The sequence below is a fragment of the Scyliorhinus torazame genome, chromosome 23 (genome assembly GCF_047496885.1).
Source record: "Scyliorhinus torazame isolate Kashiwa2021f chromosome 23, sScyTor2.1, whole genome shotgun sequence".
In the NCBI taxonomy this organism is placed as follows: domain Eukaryota; kingdom Metazoa; phylum Chordata; class Chondrichthyes; order Carcharhiniformes; family Scyliorhinidae; genus Scyliorhinus; species Scyliorhinus torazame.
This window is the reverse complement of record NC_092729.1, coordinates 19456839-19474909: the sequence shown is the minus strand read 5'-3', so window position 1 is coordinate 19474909 and position 18071 is coordinate 19456839.

The following is an 18071-nucleotide window of genomic DNA, read 5'->3' as shown; positions in this document are numbered from 1 at the left end:
TATGTCAGTTCACAATGGCCATTTTATGTCAGTTTGCAATGGCCATTTTATCTCAGTTGCGGTGGCCAGTTCATGTTTGGTTCACGGGGGCCATGTTATGTCAGTTCACAGTGGCCATTTTATGTCAGTTCACGGGGTCCATTTTATGTCAGTTCACGATAGCCATTAGTATGTCAGTTCACAATGTCCATTGTATGTCAGTTCACGGTGGCCATTTTATGTCGGTTCACGGGAGCCATTTTATGTCAGTTCACAATAGCAATTTTATGTCAGTTAACAATGGACAGTTCATGTCAGTTCACAATGGCCATTGTATGTCAGTTCACAATGGCCATTTTATGTCAGTTTGTAATGGCCATTTTTTCTCAGTTCACGGTGGCCATTTTACATCAGTTCACGATAGCCATTAGTATGTCAGTTCACAATGGCCATTGTATGTCAGTTCACGGTGGCCATTTTATGTCGGTTCACGGGAGCCATTTTATGTCAGTTCACAATAGCAATTTTATGTCAGTTAACAATGGACAGTTCATGTCAGTTCACGGGGTCCTTTTTAGGTCAGGTCGCAATGGCCATTTTATATCAGTTCACGGCGGCCATTGTATATCAGTTCACAATGGCCATTTTATGTCAGTTCACAATGGCCATTTTATGTCAGTTCACAATGGCCATTTTATGTCAGTTCACAATCGCCATTTTATGTCAGTTCACAATAGCCATTTTATGTCAATTTGCAATGGCCATTTTATGTCAGTTCACGGTGGCCATTGTATGTCAGTTCAGAATGGCCATTTTATGTCAATTTGCAATGGACAGTTTATGTCGGTTCAAGGGGGCCATTTTATCTCAATTCACGGTGGCCATTTTATGTCATCTCACGGTGGCCATTTTATGTCAGTTCACAGTGGCCATTTTATGTCAGTTCACAATGGCCATTTTATGTCAGTTCACGGTGGCCATTTTATGTCAGTTCACAGTGGCCATTTTATGTCAGTTAACGGGGGCCATTTTATGTCAGGTCGCAATGGCCATTTTATGTCAGTTCACAATGGACAGTTTATGTCAGTTCACGGGGGCCATTTTATGTCAGGTCGCAATAACCATTGTATGTCAGTTCAGAATGGACAGTTTATGTCAGTTCATGGGGGCCTTTTTATGTCAGGTCGCAATGGCCATTTTATGTCAGTTCACGGTAGCCATTTTATGTCAGGTCGCAATGGCCATTTTATGTCAGTTCACGGGGGCCATTTTATGTCAGTTCACATTGGCCATTTTATGTCAGTTCACGGGGGCCATTGTATGTCAGTTCACAATGGCCATTTTATGTCAGTTTGCAATGGCCATTTTTTCTCAGTTGACGGTGGCCATTTTGTGTCAGTTCACGGTGGCCATTGTATGTCAGTTCACAATGGCCATTTTATGTCAGTTTGCAATGGCCATTTTATCTCAGTTGCGGTGGCCAGTTCATGTTTGGTTCACGGGGGCCATGTTATGTCAGTTCACAGTGGCCATTTTATGTCAGTTCACGGGGTCCATTTTATGTCAGTTCACGATAGCCATTAGTATGTCAGTTCACAATGTCCATTGTATGTCAGTTCACGGTGGCCATTTTATGTCGGTTCACGGGAGCCATTTTATGTCAGTTCACAATAGCAATTTTATGTCAGTTAACAATGGACAGTTCATGTCAGTTCACAATGGCCATTGTATGTCAGTTCACAATGGCCATTTTATGTCAGTTTGTAATGGCCATTTTTTCTCAGTTGACGGTGGCCATTTTGTGTCAGTTCACGGTGGCCATTGTATGTCAGTTCACAATGGCCATGTTATGTCAGTTTGCAATGGCCATTTTACCTCAGTTGCGGTGGCTAGTTCATTTTGGTTCACGGGGGCCATGTTATGTAAGTTCACGGTGGCCATTTTATGTCCGTTCACGGGGGCCATTTTATGTCAGTTCTTGGTGGCTATTGTATGTCAGTACACAATTGTCATTTTATGTCAGTTCACGGTGGTCATTTTATGTCAGTTCACGGGGGCCATTTTATGTCAGTTCATGGTGGCCATTGTATGTCAGTTCACAATGGCCATTGTATGTCAGTTCACAATGGCCATTTTATGTCAGTTCACGGGGTCCATTTTATGTCAGTTCACGGTGGCCATTTTATGTCAGTTCACAATGGCCATTTAATGTAAGTTCACGGTGGCCATTGTATGTCAGTTCACAATAGTCATTTTATGTCTGTTCACAATGGCCATTTTATGTCTGTTCACAATGGCCATTTTATGTCAGTTCATGGTGGCCATTGTATGTCAGTTCATGGTGGCCATTTTATGTCAGTTCACCATGGCCATTTTATGTCAGTTCACAATGGCCATTTTACGTCAGGTTGCAATGGCCATTTTATCTCAGTTGACGGTGGCCATTTTATGTCAGTTCACGGTGGCCATTGTATGTCAGATCACAATGGCCATTTTATGTCAGTTTGCAATTGCCATTTAATCTCAGTTGCGGTGGCCAGTTCATGTTGGTTCACGGGGGCCATTTTATGTCAGTTCACGGTGGCCATTTTATGTCAGGTCACGGGGGCCATTTTATGTCAGTTCATGGTGGCCATTTTATCTCAGTTCACGATGGCCATTTTATGTCAGTTCACGGGGGCCATTTTATTCAGTCAAAGGGGCCATTTAATGTCAGTACACGGTGGCCATTTTATGTCAGTTCACGGTGGTCATTTTATGTCGTTTGAAGGTGGCGATTTTATTTCAGCTCGCAATGGCCATTTTATGCCAGTTCACGGTGGCCATTGTATGTCAGTTCACGGCGGCCATTTTATGTCAGGTCACGGTGGCTATTTTATGTTAGCTCACGGCAGCCATTTTATGTTCATTCACGGTGGCCATTTTATGTCAGTTCACGGCAGCCATTTTATGTCAGTTCACGGTGGTCATTTTTGTCGGTTGAAGGGGCCATTTTATGTCAGTTCACAGCAGCCATTTTATGTCAGTTCACGGTGGCAATAATATGTCAGTTCACGGTGGCCATTTTGTGTCAGTTCCCGGTGGCCATTTTATGTCAGTTCACGGCAACCTTTTTATGTCAGTGCACGGCAACCATTTCTGGCAATTTTCAGCCATCCCACAGCCAGCACTGCCAGTGCTCCCCCACACAGCCAGCACTGTCAGTGCTCCCCCACACAGCTAGCACTGTCAGTGCTCCCCCCACACAGCCAGCACTGCCAGTGCTCCACCCACACAGCCAGCACTGTCAGTGCTCCCACCACACAGCCAGCACTGTCAGTGCTCCCCCCACACAGCCAGCACTGTCAGTGCTCCCCCACACAGCCAGCACTGTCAGTGCTCCCCCACACAGCCAGCACTGTCAGTGCTCCCACCACATAGCCAGCACTGTCAGTGCTCCCACCACACAGCCAGCACTGTCAGAGCTACCGCACACAGCCAGCGCTATCAGTGCTCCCCTCACACAGCCAGCACTGTCAGTGCTCCCACCACACAGCCAGCACTGTTAGTGCTCCCACCACACAGCCAGCACTGTCAGTGCTCCCCCACACAGCCAGCACTGTCAGTGCTCCCCCACACAGCCAGCACCATCTGTGCTCCCCCACGCAGCCAGCACTGTCAGTGCTCCCCTCCACAGCCAGCACTGTCTGTGCTCCCACCACACAGCCAGCACTGTCAGTGCTCCCACCACACAGCCAGCACTGTCAGTGCTCCCACCACACAGCCAGCACTGTCAGTGCTCCCACCACACAGCCAGCACTGTCAGTGCTCCCACCCCACAGCCAGCACTGTCAGTGCTCCCCCACACAGCCAGCACTGTCAGTGCTCCCACCACACAGCCAGCACTGTCAGAGCTCCCCCGACACAGCCAGCACTGTCAGTGCTCCCCCACACAGCCAGCACTGTCACTGCTCCCCCACACAGTCAGCACGGTCAGTGCTCCCACCAGACAGCCAGCACTGTCAGTGCTCCCCACACAGGCAGCACTGTCAGTGCTCTCCCACACAGCCAGCACTGTCAGAGCTCCCTCCACACAGCCAGCACTGTCAGTGCTCCCCCCACACAGCCAGCACTGTCAGTGCTCCCCCACACAACCAGCACTGTCAGTGCTCCCACCACACAGCCAGCACTATCAGTGCTCCCCCCGCACAGCCAGCACTGTCAGTGCTCCCCCACACAGCCAACACTGTCAGTGCTCCCACTACACAGCCAGCACTGTCAGTGCTCCCCCACACAGCCAGCACTGTCAGTGCTCCCCCCACACAGCCAGCACTTCCAGTGCTACCCCACACATCAGCACTGTCAGTGCTCCCACCACACAGTCAGCACTGTCAGTGCTCCCCACACAGACAGCACTGGAAATGCTCCCTCCAAACTCTGTCTGTGTCTCTGTCTGTGTAGCTGTGTCTCGCTGTGTCTCTCTATCTGTCTCTCTCTCAGTCCCTGTCTCTGTCTCTGCCTGTGTCTCTGTCTCTCTCTGTGTCTCTCTCTGCATCTCTGTCTCTGTCTGTGTCCCTGTCTCTGTCTGTGTCTTGGTCTGTCTGTGTCTCTGTCTATGTCTGTGTCTCTGTCTGTATCTCTGTCTGTGTCTCTGTGTCTGTCTATCTCTCTCTGTGTCTTTGTGTCTGTCTGTGTCTCAGTCTGTGTCTCTGTCTCTGTCTGTGTCTCTGTGTCTGTCGGTCTCTGTGTCTCACTCTCTATCTCTGTCTGTATCTCCGTGTCTGTCAGCGTCTCAGTCTCTGTCTCTACCTGGGGCACATTCTGCTGCACAGACTGTGTTTAGGTGTGAGGCACCCACCCAGCTGATCGGCATTGGGGGAGTCACACACACCCAGCTGACTGGCCATGGTGGAGGCACACACCCAGCTGATCGGCAATGGGGAGTTGCACACACCCAGCTGATCGGCAATGGGGAGAGGCACACATCCAGCTGATCGGCAATGGGGAGAGGCACACATCCAGCTGATCGGCAATGGGGAGAGGCACACATCCAGCTGATCGGCATTGGGGGAGTCACACACACCCAATTGATCGGCAATGGGGGGAAGCACACACCCAGCTGATCGGCACTGGGGGGAAGCACACACACAGCTGACGGGCCATGGGGGAGTCACACTTAACCAGCTGATCGGCCAATGGAGAGTCACACAGACCCAGTTGATCGGCCATGGGGGAGTCACAATGACCCAGCTGATCGGCCATGGGGGAGTCACACAGATCCAGCTCATCGGCCATGGGGGAGTCACACAGACCCAGCTGATCGGCCATGGGGGAGTCACACTGATCCAGCTGATCGGCCATGGGGGAGTCACACCCACCCACCGACAGTCTCTCCTGGTAATGCAGAATGGTAAATCTCTGCCTGTGTCTCTGCCTGGATCTGTCCAATTCTCTGTCTGTCTGTGTTTCTGTCTGTTTCTCTGTCTGTGTCTGTCTCTGTCTGTGTCTCTGTGTCGGTCTGTATCCCTCTCTGTGTCTCCGTCTCTGTCTGTGTCTCTGTCTGTGTCTGTGTCTGTATCTCTCTGTGTCTGTGTCTCTGTTGAGGCTGTGTCAGTGTCTCTCCCTGTGTCTCTATCTGTGTCTCTATCTGTATCTCTGTCTGTGTTTCTGTCTGTGTCTCTGGCTGTGTCTCTTTCTCTGTCTGTGTCTGTGTCTGTATCTCTCTGTGTCTGTGTCCCTGTTGAGGCTGTGTCAGTGTCTCTACCTGTGTCTCTATCTGTGTCTCTATCTGTATCTCTGTCTGTGTTTCTGTCTGTGTCACTGCCTCTGTCTCTGCATGTGTCTCTGTCTCTGTCTGTTTCTGTGTTTGTGTCTCTATCTGCGTCTATACCTCTGTCTGTGTCTTTGTCTGTCTCTGTATCTCTGTCTGTGTCTCTGTCTGTGTCACTGCCTCTGTCTCTGTCTGTGTCTGTGTCTCTGCCTCTGTCTGTGTCTGTGTCTGTCTCTGTATCTCTGTCTGTATCTCTGTCTGTGTCACTGCCTCTGTCTCAGTCTGTTTCTGTGTGTTTGTCTCTATCTGTGTCTCTGTCTGTGTCTCTGTCTGTGTCACTGTCTCTGCCTCTGTCTGTGTTTCTGTCTCTGTCTGTGTCTCTGTCAGTGCCCCTGTCTCCATCTGTGTCTCTCTGTACCTCTGTCTGTGTCTCTGTCTGTGTCACTGCCTCTGTCTCTGTCTGTTTCTGTGTGTTTGTCTCTATCTGTGTCTCTGTCTGTGTCTCTGTCTCTGCCTCAGTCTGTGTCTATGTCTCTGTCAGTGTCTCTGTCTGTGTCCCTGTTTCTGTCTGTGACTCCCTGTACCTCTGTCTGTGTCTCTGTGTCTGCCTGTGTCTCAGTCTCTGTCTCTGTCTGGGGCACATTCTGCTGCACAGACTGTGTTGAGGTGTGAGGCACACACTACCAGCTGATCGGCATTGGGAGAGTCACACACACCCAGCTGATCGGCCATGGTGGGGGCACATACCCAGCTGATCGGCAATGCGGGGAAGGAAACACCCAGCTGATCGGCAATGGGGGGAAGGACACACCCAGCTGATCGGCAATGGGGGGGAAGGACAGACCCAGCTGATCGGCAATGGGGGGAAGCACACACCCAGCTGATCGGCATTGGGAGAGTCACACACCCAGCTGATCGGCCATGGTGGGGGAACATACCCAGCTGATCGGCAATGCGGGGAAGCACACACCCAGCTGATCGGCAATGCGGGGAAGCACATACCCAGCTGATCGGCAATGCGGGGAAGGAAACACCCAGCTGATCGGCAATGGGGGGAAGGACACACACAGCTGATCGGCAATGGGGGGAAGCACACACCCAGCTGATCGGCCATGAGGGGAAGGACACACCCAGCTGATCGGCCATGGGGGGAAGGACACACCCAGCTGATCGGCAATGGGGGGAGGCACACACCCAGCTGATCGGCAATGCGGGGAAGCACACACCCAGCTGATCGGCAATGGGGGGAAGGACAGACCCAGCTGATCGGCAATGGGGGGGAAGGACAGACCCAGCTGATCGGCAATGCGGGGAAGCACACACCCAGCTGATCGGCAATGCGGGGAAGGACAGACCCAGCTGATCGGCAATGCGGGGGAAGGACAGACCCAGCTGATCGGCAATGGGGGGAAGCACACACCCAGCTGATCGGCAATGGGGGGAAGCACACTACAAGCTGATCGGCAATGGGGGGTAGGACAGACCCAGCTGATCGGCAATGCGGGGGCGCACACACCCAGCTGATCGGCAATGCGGGGAAGGACACACCCAGCTGATCGGCAATGCGGGGGCGCACCCACCCAACTGATCGGCAATGGGGGGAAGGACAGACCCAGCTGATCGGCAATGGGGGGGAAGCACACACCCAGCTGATCGGCAATGCGGGGAAGGACACACCCAGCTGATCGGCAATGCGGGGAAGGACAGACCCAGCTGATCGGCAATGGGGGGAAGGACAGACCCAGCTGATCGGCAATGGGGGGAAGGACAGACCCAGCTGATCGGCAATGGGGGGGAAGCACACACCCAGCTGATCGGCAATGGGGGGAAGGACAGACCCAGCTGATCGGCAATGCGGGAAAGCACACGCCCAGCTGATCGGCAATGGGGGAAAGCACACACCCAGCTGATCGGCAATGGGGGGAAGCACACACCCAGCTGATCGGCAATGGGGGGAAGGACACACCCAGCTGATCGGCAATGGGGGGAAGCACACGCCCAGCTGATCGGCAATGGTGGGGAAGCACACACCCAGCTGATCGGTAATGGGGGGAAGGACAGGCCCAGCTGATCGGCAATGGGGGGAAGCACACTCCCATCTGATCGGCAATGCGGGGAAGGACACACCCAGCTGATCGGCAATGGCGGGGAAGGACAGACCCAGCTGATCGGCAATGCGGGGAAGCACACTCCCAGCTGATCGGCAATGCGGGGAAGCACACACCCAGCTGATCGGCAATGCGGGGAAGCACACACCCAGCTGATCGGCAATGGGGGGAAGCACACACCCAGCTGATCGGCAATGGGGGGAAGGACACACCCAGCTGATCGGCAATGGGGGGAAGCACACGCCCAGCTGATCGGCAATGGTGGGGAAGCACACACCCAGCTGATCGGTAATGGGGGGAAGGACAGGCCCAGCTGATCGGCAATGGGGGGAAGCACACTCCCATCTGATCGGCAATGCGGGGAAGGACACACCCAGCTGATCGGCAATGGGGGGGAAGGACAGACCCAGCTGATCGGCAATGCGGGGAAGCACACTCCCAGCTGATCGGCAATGCGGGGAAGCACACACCCAGCTGATCGGCAATGCGGGGAAGCACACACCCAGCTGATCGGCAATGGGGGGAAGCACACACCCAGCTGATCGGCAATGGGGGGAAGCACACTCCCAGCTGATTGGTGATGCGGGGAAGGACACACCCAGCTGATCGGCAATGCGGGGCAGCACACACCCAGCTGATCGGCAATGGCGGGAAGCACACTCCCAGCTGATCGGCAATGGGGGGAAGGACAGACCCAGCTGATCGGCAATGGGGGGAAGGACACACCCAGCTGATCGGCAATGGGGGGAAGCACACACCCAGCTGATCGGCAATGCGGGGAAGCACACACCCAGCTGATCGGCAATGCGGGGAAGGACACACCCAGCTGATCGGCAATGGGGGGAAGCACACACCCAGCTGATCGGCAATGTGGGGAAGCACACACCCAGCTGATCGGCATTGGGAGAGTCACACACCCAGCTGATCGGCCATGGTGGGGGAACATACCCAGCTGATCGGCAATGCGGGGAAGCACACACCCAGCTGATCGGCAATGCGGGTAAGCACATACCCAGCAGATCGGCTATGCGGGGAAGGAAGCACCCAGCTGATCGGCAATGCGGGGAAGCACATACCCAGCTGATCGGCATTGGGAGAGTCACACACCCAGCTGATCGGCCATGGTGGGGGAACATACCCAGCTGATCGGCAATGCGGGGAAGCACACACCCAGCTGATCGGCAAGGCGGGGAAGCACATACCCAGCTGATCGGCAATGGGGGGAAGGACACACCCAGCTGATCGGCAATGGGGGGAAGCACACACCCAGCTGATCGGCCATGGGGGGAAGGACACATCCAGCTGATCGGCCATGGGGGGAAGGACACACCCAGCTGATCGGCAATGGGGGGAGGCACACACCCAGCTGATCGGCAATGGGGGGAAGGACACTCCCAGCTGATCGGCAATGGGGGGAAGGACACGCCCAGCTGATCGGCAATGGGGGGAAGGACAGACCCAGCTGATCGGCAATGCGGGGAAGCACACTCCCAGCTGATCGGCAAAGCGGGGAAGCACACACCCAGCTGATCGGCAATGGGGGGGAAGGACAGACCCAGCTGATCGGCAATGCGGGGAAGCACACTCCCAGCTGATCGGCAATGGGGGGAAGCACACACCCAGCTGATCGGCAATGCGGGGAAGGACAGACCCAGCTGATCGGCAATGCGGGGAAGGACACACCCAGCTGATCGGCAATGCGGGGAAGGACAGACACAGCTGATCGGCAATGGGGGGAAGCACACACCCAGCTGATCGGCAATGCGGGGGAAGGACAGACCCAGCTGATCGGCAATGGGGGGAAGCACACACCCAGCTGATCGGCAATGGGGGGAAGCACACTACCAGCTGATCGGCAATGGGGGGTAGGACAGACCCAGCTGATCGGCAATGCGGGGGCGCACACACCCAGCTGATCGGCAATGGGGGGAAGGACACACCCAGCTGATCGGCAATGGGGGGAAGCACACTCCCACCTGATCGGCAATGCGGGGAAGCACACACCCAGCTGATCGGCAATGGGGGGAAGGGCAGACCCAACTGATCGGCAATGGGGGGAAGGACACACCCAGCTGATCGGCAATGCGGGGAAGCACACACCCAGCTGATCGGCAATGGGGGGAAGGACAGACCCAGCTGATCGGCAATGCGGGAAAGCACACACCCAGCTGATCGGCAATGGTGGGGAAGCACACACCCAGCTGATCGGTAATGGGGGGACGGACAGGCCCAGCTGATCGGCAATGGGGGGAAGCACACTCCCATCTGATCGGTAATGGGGGGACGGACAGGCCCAGCTGATCGGCAATGGGGGAAGCACACTCCCAGCTGATCGGCAATGCGGGGAAGGACACACCCAGCTGATCGGCAATGGGGAGGAAGGACAGACCCAGCTGATCGGCAATGGGGGGAAGCACACTCCCAGCTGATCGTCAATGCGGGGAAGCATACACCCAGCTGATCGGCAATGGGGGAAGCACACACCCAGCTGATCGGCAATGGGGGGAAGGACACACCCAGCTGATCGGCAATGCGGGGAAGGACACACCCAGCTGATCGGAAATGCGGGGAAGCACACACCCAGCTGATCGGCAATGGTGGGAAGCACACACCCAGCTGATCGGCAATGGGGGGAAAGACAGACCCAGCTGATCGGCAATGGGGGGAAGCACACACCCAGCTGATCGGCAATGGGGGGAAGGACACACCCAGCTGATCGACAATGGGGGGAAGCACAGACCCAGCTGATCGGCAATGCGGGGAAGGACACACGCAGCTGATCGGCAATGGGGGGAGGCACACACCCAGCTGATCGGCAATGGGGGGAGGCACACACCCAGCTGATCGGCATTGTGGGGAAGCACACTCCCAGCTGATCGGAAATGCGGGGAAGGACACACCCAGCTGATCGGCAATTGGGGGAAGCACACTCCCAGCTGATCGGTGATGCGGGGAAGGACACACCCAGCTGATCGGCAATGCGGGGCAGCACACACCCAGCTGATCGGCAATGGGGGGAAGCACACTCCCAGCTGATCGGCAATGGGGAGAAGGACAGACCCAGCTGATCGGCAATGGGGGGAAGGACAGACCCAGCTGATCGGCAATGCGGGGAAGGACACACCCAGCTGATCGGCAATGCGGGGAAGGACAGACCCAGCTGATCGGCAATGGGGGGAAGCACACTCCCAGCTGATCGGCAATGGGGGGAAGGACAGACCCAGCTGATCAGCAATAGGGGGAAGCACACTCCCAGCTGATCGGCAATGCGGGGAATCGCACACCCAGCTGATCGGCAATGCGGGGAAGCTCAGACCCAGCTGATCGGCAATGGGGGAAGCACACACCCAGCTGATCGGCAATGGGGGAAGCACACACCCAGCTGATCGGCAATGGGGGGAAGCACACTCCCAGCTGATCGGCAATGGGGGAAGCACACACCCAGCTGATCGGCAATGGGGGGAAGCACACTCCCAGCTGATCGGCAATGCGGGGAAGGACACCCAGCTGATCAGCAATGGGGGGAAGCACACTCCCAGCTGATCGGCAATGGGGGGAAGCACACACCCAGCTGAGCGGCAATGGGGGGAAGGACAGTCCCAGCTGATCGGCAATGCGGGGAAGCACACACCCAGCTGATCGGCAATGGGGGACAGCACACACCCAGCTGATCGGCAATGGGGGGAAGCACACACCCAGCTGATCGGCAATGCGGGGAAGGTCACACCCAGCTGTTCGGCAATGGGGGGGAAGCACCCACCCAGCTGATCGGCAATGGGGGGAAGCACACACCCAGCCGATCGGCAATGCGGGGAAGGACACTCCCAGCTGATCGGCAATGCGGGGAAGCACACACCCAGCTGATCGGCAATGCGGGGAAGCACACACCCAGCTGATCGGCAATGCGGTGAATCACACACCCAGCTGATCGGCAATGCGGGGAAGCACACACCCAGCTGATCGGCAATGCGGGGAAGCACACTCCCAGCTGATCGGCAATGCGGTGAATCACACACCCAGCTGATCGGCAATGCGGGGAAGCACACACCCAGCTGATCGGCAATGGGGGGAAGGACACACCCAGCTGATCGGCAATGCGGGGAAGCACACACCCAGCTGATCGGCAATGCGGGGAAGCACACACCCAGCTGATCGGCAATGGGGGGAAGCACACACCCAGCTGATCGGCAATGGGGGGAAGGACACTCCCAGCTGATCGGCAATGCGGGGAAGAAAACACCCAACTGATCGGCAATGGGGGGAAGCACACACCCAGCTGATCGGCAATGGGGGGAAGGACACTCCCAGCTGATCGGCAATGCGGGGAAGCACACACCCAGCTGATCGGCAATGGGGGGAAGGACACTCCCAGCTGATCGGCAATGCGGGGAAGCACACACCCAGCTGATCGGCAATGCGGGGAAGCACACACCCAGCTGATCGGCAATGCGGGGAAGCACACACCCAGCTGATCGGCAATGGGGGGAAGGACACTCCCAGCTGATCGGCAATGGGGGGAAGGACAGACCCAGCTGATCGGCAATGCGGGGAAGCACACTCCCAGCTGATCGGCAATGGGGGGAAGGACAGACCCAGCTGATCGGCAATGCGGGGAAGCACACTCCCAGCTGATCGGCAATGGGGGGAAGGACAGACCCAGCTGATCGGCAATGGGGGGAAGCACACACCCAGCTGATCGGCAATGCGGGGAAGGACACATCCAGCTGATCGGCAATGCGGGGAAGCACACACCCAGCTGATCGGCAATGGGGGGAAGAACACACCCAGCTGATCGGCAATGGGGGGAAGGACAGACCCAGCTGATCGGCAATGCGGGGAAGCACACACCCAGCTGATCGGCAATGGGGGGAAGGACAGACCCAGCTGATCGGCAATAGGGGGAATCACACACCCAGCTGATCGGCAATGCGGGGAAGCACACACCCAGCTGATCGGCAATGGGGGTAAGCACACACACAGCTGTTCGGCAATGGGGGGAAGCACACACCCAGCTGATCGGCAATGGGGGGAAGGACACACCCAGCTGTTCGGCAATGGGGGGAAGCACACACCCAGCTGATCGGCAATGGGGGGAAGGACACACCCAGCTGTTCGGCAATGGGCGGAAGCACACACCCAGCTGTTCGGCAATGCGGGGAAGCACCCACCCAGCTGATCGGCAATGCGGGGAAGCACACTCCCAGCTGATCGGCAATGGGGGGAAGGACACACCCAGCTGATCGGCAATGCGGGGAAGCACACACCCAGCTGATCGGCAATGGGGGGAAGCACACACCCAGCTGATCGGCAATGCGGGGTAGGAAACACCCAGCTGATCGGCAATGGGGGGAAGCACACACCCAGCTGATCGGCAATGGGGTGAAGGACACACCCAGCTGATCGGCAATGGGGGGAAGGACACACCCAGCTGATCGGCAATGGGGGGAAGCACACACCCAGCTGTTCGGCCATGGGGGGAAGGACAGACCCAGCTGATCGGCAATGCGGGGAAGGACACACCCAGCTGATCGGCAATGGGGGAAGCACATAGCCAGCTGATCGGCAATGCGGGGAAGGAAACACCCAGCTGATCGGCAATGGGGGGAAGCACACACCCAGCTGATCGGCAATGCGGGGAAGGACAGACCCAGCTGATCGGCAATGGGGGGAAGCACATACCCAGCTGATCGGCAATGGGGGGAGGCACACACCCAGCTGATCGGCAATGGGGGGAAGCACACACCCAGCTGATCGGCAGTGGGGGAGGCACACTCCCAGCTGATCGGCAATGCGGGGAAGGAAACACCCAGCTGATCAGCAATGGGGGGAAGCACACACCCAGCTGATCGGCAATGGGGGGAAGCACACACCCAGCTGATCGGCAATGGGTAGGCACACTCCCAGCTGATCGGCAATGCGGGGAAGGAAACACCCAGCTGATCAGCAATGGGGGGAAGCACACACCCAGCTGATCGGCAATGCGGGGAAGCACACACCCAGCTGATCGGCAATGCGGGGAGAGGCACACACCCAGCTGATCGGCAATGGGGGGAGGCACACACCCAGCTGATCGGCAATGCGGGGAAGCACACACCCAGCTGATCGGCAATGCGGGGAAGGAAACACCCAGCTGATCAGCAATGCGGGGCAGCACACACCCAGCTGATCGGCAATGGGGGGAAGCACATACCCAGCTGATCGGCAATGCGGGGAAGCACATACCCAGCTGATCGGCAATGGGGGGAAGCACACACCCAGCTGATCGGCAATGCGGGGAAGCACACTCCCAGCTGATCGGCAATGGGGGGAAGGACAGACCCAGCTGATCGGCAATGGGGGGAAGCACACACCCAGCTGCTCGGCAATGCGGGGAAGGAAACACTCAGCTGATCGGCAATGGGGGGAAGCACACACCCAGCTGATCAGCAATGGGGGGAATAACACACCCAGCTGATCGGCAATGGGGGGAAGCACACATCCAGCTGATCGGCAATGGGGGGAAGCACACACCCAGCTGATCAGCAATGGGGGGAATAACACACCCAGCTGATCGGCAATGCGGGGAAGCACATACCCAGCTGATCGGCAATGGGGGGAAGCACACACCCAGCTGATCGGCAATGGGGGGAAGCACACATCCAGCTGATCGGCAATGGGGGGAAGGACAGGCCCAGCTGTTCGGCAATGGGGGGAAGGACACACCCAGCTGATCGGCAATGGGGGGAAGGACAGACCCAGCTGATCGGCAATGGGGGGAAGGACAGACCCAGCTGATCGGCAATGGGGGGAAGCACACACCCAGCTGATCGGCAATGCGGGGGAGGACAGACCCAGCTGATCGGCAATGGGGGGAAGGACAGACCCAGCTGATCGGCAATGGGGGGAAGCACACACCCAGCTGATCGGCAATGAGGGGAAGGACACACCCAGCTGATCGGCAATGGGGGGAAGCACACACCCAGCTGATCGGCAATGGGGGGAAGGACAGACCCAGCTGATCGGCAATGGGGGGAAGCACACACCCAGCTGATCGGCAATGGGGGGAAGGACACACCCAGCTGATCGGCAATGGGGGGAAGCACACACCCAGCTGATCGGCAATGGGGGGAAGGACACACCCAGCTGATCGGCAATGGGGGGAAGCACACACCCAGCTGATCGGCAATGCGGGGGAGGACAGACCCAGCTGATCGGCAATGGGGGGAAGGACAGACCCAGCTGATCAGCAATGGGGGGAAGCACACACCCAGCTGATCGGCAATGGGGGGAAGGACAGACCCAGCTGATCGGCAATGGGGGGAAGCACACACCCAGCTGATCGGCAATGCGGGGGAGGACAGACCCAGCTGATCGGCAATGCGGGGAAGCACACACCCAGCTGATCGGCAATGGGGGGAAGGACAGACCCAGCTGATCGGCAATGGGGAGAAGCACACTCCCATCTGATCGGCAATGGGGGGAAGGACAGACCCAGCTGATCGGCAATGGGGAGAAGCACACACCCAGCTGATCGGCAATGGGGGGAAGGACACACCCAGCTGATCGGCAATGGGGGGAAGGACAGACCCAGCTGATCGGCAATGGGGGGAAGCACACACCCAGCTGATCGGCAATGCGGGGGAGGACAGACCCAGCTGATCGGCAATGCGGGGAAGCACACACCCAGCTGATCGGCAATGGGGGGAAGGACAGACCCAGCTGATCGGCAATGGGGAGAAGGACAGACCCATCTGATCGGCAATGCGGGGAAGCACACACCCAGCTGATCGGCAAGGCGGGGAAGCACACACCCAGCTGATCGGCAATGGGGGGAAGGACAGACCCATCTGATCGGCAATGGTGGGAAGGACAGACCCAGCTGATCGGCAATGGGGAGAAGCACACACCCAGCTGATCGGCAATGGGGGGAAGGACACACCCAGCTGATCGGCAATGGCGGGAAGGACACACCCAGCTGATCGGCAATGGGGGGAAGGACACACCCAGCTGAGCGCCATTGCGGGGAAGCACACACCCAGCTGATCGGCAATGGGTGGAATCACACACCCAGCTGATCGGCAATGCGGGGAAGCACACACCCAGCTGATCGGCAATGGGGGGAAGCACACTCCCAGCTGATCGGCAATGGGGGGAAGCACACTCCCAGCTGATCGGCAATGCGGGGAAGCACACACCCAGCTGATCGGCAATGGGGGGAAGGACACACCCAGCTGATCGGCAATGGGGGGGACAGACCCAGCTGATCGGCAATGGGGGGAAGGACACATCCAGCTGATCGGCAATGGGGGGAAGCACACTCCCAGCTGATCGGCAATGGGGGGATGGACACACCCAGCTGATCGGCAATGGGGGGAAGGACACACCCAGCTGAGCGGCAATGCGGGGAAGCACACACCCAGCTGATCGGCAATGGGTGGAATCACACACCCAGCTGATCGGCAATGCGGGGAATCACACACCCAGCTGATCGGCAATGCGGGGAAGCACACTCCCAGCTGAGCGGCAATGGGGGGAAGGACAGACCCAGCTGATCAGCAATGGGTGGAATCACACACCCAGCTGATCGGCAATGGGGGGAAGCACATACCCAGCTGATCGGCAATGCGGGGAAGGACACACCCAGCTGATCGGCAATGGGGGGAAGGACACACCCAGCTGATCGGCAATGGGGGGAAGGACAGAACCAGCTGATCAGCAATGGGTGGAATCACACTCCCAGCTGATCAGCAATGGGTGGAATCACACACCCAGCTGATCAGCAATGGGGGGAAGGACACACCCAGCTGATCAGCAATGGGGGGAAGGACAGACCCAGCTGATCGGCAATGGGGGGAAGCACACACCCAGCTGATCGGCAATGGGGGGAAGCACACACCCAGCTGATCGGCAATGGGGGGAAGGACACATCCAGCTGATCGGCAATGCGGGGAAGCACACACCCAGCTGATCGGCAATGGGGGGAAGGACACATCCAGCTGATCGGCAATGCGCGGAAGCACACTCCCAGCTGATCGGCAATGCGGGGAAGTACAGACCCAGCTGATCGGCAATGGGGGGAAGCACACTCCCAGCTGATCGGCAAGGGGGGGAAGGACAGACCCAGCTGATCGGCAATGCGGGGAAGCACACACCCAGCTGATCGGCAATGCGGGGAAGCACACACCCAGCTGATCGGCAATGGGGGGGATGGACAGACCCAGCTGATCGGCAATGGGGGGAAGCACACACCCAGCTGATCGGCAATGCGGGGAAGGACACACCCAGCTAATCGGCAATGTTTGGAAGCACTCACCCAGCTGATCGGCAATGGGGGGAAGCACACACCCAGCTGATCGGCAATGCGGGGAAGGACACACCCAGCTGATCGGCAATGGGGGGAAGCACACACCCAGCTGATCGGCAATGCGGGGAAGCACACTCCCAGCTGATCGGCAATGGGGGGATGCACACACCCAGCTGATCGGCAATGCGGGGAAGGACACACCCAGCTGATCGGCAATGGGGGGAAGCACACACCCAGCTGATCGGCAATGCGGGGAAGGACAGACCCAGCTGATCGGCAATGGGGGGAAGGACACACCCAGATGATCGGCAATGGGGGGGAAAGCACACACCCAGCTGATCGGCAATGCGGGGAAGCACACTCCCAGCTGATCGGCAATGCGGGGAAGCACACACCCAGCTGATCGGCAATGGGGGGAGTCACACCCTCCCACCGATAGTCCTGGTCATGCAGAATGGTAAGTCAGGGTGAGGCTGGCTGGGGAGGGTCAGTTTTACCGGCAGTGCGAGGAGAGAGATGCCGAGTGGGTGGGGTTTCCTCTCAGGGTTTAATGAATTGAAGAATTGAACTAAAGGTAACTTTCAGCACATTCTTCAACTGCTGCCTGAACTGAGTCTGTGTCACGGCGTAAATCGCAGTGTTTGTGCAGCAACTCAGGAGCTGCAGCATGAAGCCCAATTCCTGAACATAATAATCGAACCATACAGACCGATACCCGAGATACAACATCCGTTACCATATAGAATAAACCATTAACGTTGACCATAACAGGATGAAGTTGGCGGAGATAACGAAGAGTAACATGATGGATTTGCTGCGACTCTCCATCTCCGGGTCTCTGGCACTGTGCCCACTGCTGTGAGCCCGGAGTCTCCTGCGGGCCCTGCTGCTCAGGACAATGTGTCTGACGGTGAGAACATTGAGCAGCAGAATCAGGGCGAATGGAACACCC